Below are 3,952 nucleotides of genomic sequence, written 5' to 3'. Positions count from 1 at the left end.
CTCTTATTCAAATTAGGGAGGAGATTCGTTATAGGTTTAATGACCATATCTCCCAAACCACAACGTAGAATCAACCAAATTGGATCAGAATGGGCCACAACCACGCTTTTTCCATATAACACTACTTTAAATTCCAACTCATTATTTCTGTTTTCAGTATATATAGATCAAGCACAAATAATATATCCAGACAAACCTGTGCACAAATAGTGTTTTTAAGAAATGTCACTTCACGAAAAAAAATTGACAGAATAGGAGAGTATTTATCCTAGCCACTAGATTCTAAATATGTGCACTCCAGTGCCTACGGCTAAGTTTTTACCGAAAATGTCGGTCAATCTGTGAGATATATTACCGAAATTCAAATAGAATGTTTTTAAAATAACAGTGTGTTTTTGTGTAAAAAATTTGTGTGGAAAAATTTTGGTCAATGCCAGCAAATTTTATGCTGAGTAGTTTGGTCTGTATGTAGTACTCTTGGTTGGAAATATATTCTCGAGTGTTTTTGAAGAGGGGCAAAAATTAGTTTAATCAGTTTAGATCTATACCCAACAAACGTTATAGAGTGGTGTTCAATCATATTAACTTTTCATCTAACTTTAAGCCGTTCATTTTGGTAGAAATGTGTGATATTTTAATGAAAAGTTTTGGTATGTACGATTTTTACAATGGATAAAAATATCGAAAAAAGAATTTGTCTCAAATTTCATACTTATAACAAAATTTCGTGTGCGGAATCATTGCGAATGTTAGGAATTCCTACGGAGATTCAGTTCTATCAAAACCACAAGCCTACGAGTGGTATAAATCCTTCAACGGATTGAAGACATGCCACATTCTGAACGACCTTCGACCTCTTTAACTCACGAAAATATTAAAGGCAAGTTCTAGAGCTCGACAACACACGTTCAAATAATTTTGGTGGATATTTTGGATGAGACATGAGTTTAAAGGGTTTGACATACAAACAAGCCAAAATTATTAGAATGGATCTCGTTTTCAGTCAATCGAAGAGATAAAAAAAAAATCGCTGAAGGAGCTGCAGGCCATTCCCAAAAAGTATTTATGAAAAGTACGTTAAGGCGACCAAATAAATATTGACCAATATAATGTAATATTCAACACATTTGCTTGAGTTTGTATCAGACACATAAATAGCAATGTAAATATAAGATAATATGCGATCGGATCAAAGAATATATTTATGAAAACGTTAGTCGATGACTAGTCCCTCAGTTTTTGTAATTTTGCACACTTCCTTTTCATCCCAAGAAGCTGCTCCCTTGCCGAAACCGCCTATACCGCATATAGTTACATAAATGTCATAAATACTGGAATTAAGGGGGTATTCTACTCTAGAAGAATGAATTTCAGGTAATTTTTAAAGTGTCGTAAAAAATGCAATTAATATTTTTACCATCCATTTTTTTATGGTGTTTTAATTGATATCTTAAGAATACAGAAAAAAAATTTTACAAAAAAATATTAAAAATTAAAATAATTAGAGGGGGGGAGAGACAGGTGTAAAAAAAAATGGCGCATCCTGGTGACATTGATCCTGACTCTCCTGGTGGTCTGAAAAAAAAATCAAAAGAAATTCTTAATCAGTAAGGATGCTGTTATAGTCCCTACCTCAGGGAACACGAAAAAAAGTTTTTTTTGAAAAATGGCGACTGCCTGAAAATAAAAATCATTTTTTACGCTTTTTTTTGAAATTCCTGAATTTTTTTAAAATATTAAAAACAAAAATTTTGACACGATGCTGGTAGGAACGATAAAGGATTATGTATATAAAGAAGGTTCACACAAAATTTCAAGTAAATCGGTTGTATAGAACTTGAGATAATGCCGGTACCGTGTGGAAAAAAGTAGTCTCGAGAAAAACGCGTTTAAAAAATTCGATACGGCCGAACCGGGCTAGGTACTGCGTCACTAAAGTAACTGTAGCTCTTTAAATAATTTTAATTTTTAAAAATCCTTTGGGGGATATGTTCTTAAGGGTCTAAACTTTAAATATATGAAAAAAAAAATCGAATTTTTCAAAATTCTAGAGTAGAATACCCCCTTAAGTGTTTGTATGGAAAACTTTTCCAATTGACGAGATATCTTCAATTTGTACAGCTTCTCTACAAAGTAAGTGATCAAAATAAAGTTCTTATAAAGAATCTTTGTATGTGTGAAGGGTATTATAGCTTCGCCGCAACTTTTTTTTTATTTACGTTTTATACCTCAAAGGCATGATTTAAATAAAGTTTTAGAAAAACGTAGGAGGGTTGTAATCCGAGTTCATACATTTTCACAACGTAACGTAATAATATGAAAATTTTTATTGAAATTGGTTGAATATTTCATTTTCACGTAATATGAGAGGTAAATTTACTTTAAATCTACTTATTCGGGGGTGGCAAGCCCACTTTTAAAAAGCACAGATTCCATCCATACTTTTATGGGCTGTACCAAATTACATTTTAGAAGTTAGTTTGTGGCTTAGTTATAGCACTTTATAAGATTTCGTTTAACGAAATTCCGTGGGCGTGGCAATTGCCCGATTACATTCATTTGCAATAACCACTTCCTCATAATGCCTAGGAATGCAAAAGTGTATTAAGTTTCACATATGTAGATATGTTAACTTTGATGATATTTCAGTAGCAGAATGGTTCTTATTTCCTTTCTTCCGAAATTACCAATTCTTCGCATAGTCTCCCATATACAACTTATTAAGGCCATCTTCTGCTTTCAAAAAGATGGATTATGGAAGGTCCTTGGACTAACTACAACATGGACCGTTTTACATTGGATGATGAAGGTTTCGTTGGCTTAGAAAATACTTTTTCGGAAATGTCTCTAAGTTAAAGTCTAATATTTTCGATTCTGGTGATGGAGGCATGTCAGTGTGCTCAAGTTTTGCTTTTGTACTTCATTTACCCTGAGATAAATACGAATATTTTTGTATTTGGATAGTATATTATTTTTACATTTATTTTTATATTTGTACACCTAACGGGTCTCGGTATCACCAAAAACTCAGGATGACGAAAAAGGTTGAAATTCAGGTGACTGTCTGTCTGTCCGTGCGTCCATCCGCGCAAACTGTAACTTGAGTAAAAATTAAGATATCTTGACGAAACATGATAAGCGGGTTCCATAATAAACAAAAACTTACGAGTAACCGAAAACCTGTAAAGCGCCATAACTAAGCATTAAATTAAGATATTAAACTCTAATTAGGCACAGGGGATCGCAGTAGAAAGTGAAACCTGTAGGCACCACCCTCTTATAAGAAATAGATAGATAGATAGAAGAAATCGGAAGATAACCCCACTCTTTCCCCATACAATGGTACAAAAATATTAAAAGTGGGATAAATCAATAACTAAATACGCCAAAGACACTAAATTTTACTTTCCAGATGGTTAAAGAGGGCTTTATGAGAGCCGGCGTGGTACCGCCCACTTTTTGGTGAAATCACATATCTCGGGACCCGCCCAACAGATTTGAACTAAATTTAGTAGTGGGCATTCTTCGCAGTGCGAATATGGGCGAAATAGGACTACAACCACGCCTACTTCCATATAGCACAATTTTAAATTCCATTTGATTCTTCACTTTCCAGTACACAAATCAGAAACAATTGATAAAACGGGTTAAAACATTGCACTAATAATTCCTTTAAAGTATGCCACCTTATGACTAAAAATTGCCCAAATCCAACCAAAACTGTTCAAGCCCTTAGGTACCGAATATGTGTACCTCAGTATCTACATATATCTAGTTGACTTTGGACAAAAATTATCGCTCTATGTATGAGATATACAATTGAAATTCAGAAAGAATCCTTTGCTGGCAATGGTAACTTTGTGTATCGAAAATTAGTTGAATCGGGTATGTACTGCCCTGAGCCCTCATATACCTAGTATAAAGATTTTCGAACTTCCAGATGACTTTGCGT

This window comes from Bactrocera tryoni, chromosome 1, assembly GCF_016617805.1.
Source record: "Bactrocera tryoni isolate S06 chromosome 1, CSIRO_BtryS06_freeze2, whole genome shotgun sequence".
NCBI classification, from domain to species: Eukaryota; Metazoa; Arthropoda; class Insecta; order Diptera; family Tephritidae; genus Bactrocera; species Bactrocera tryoni.
The sequence above is the reverse complement of the archived record's forward strand: the minus strand, read 5'-3'. Positions refer to the sequence as shown.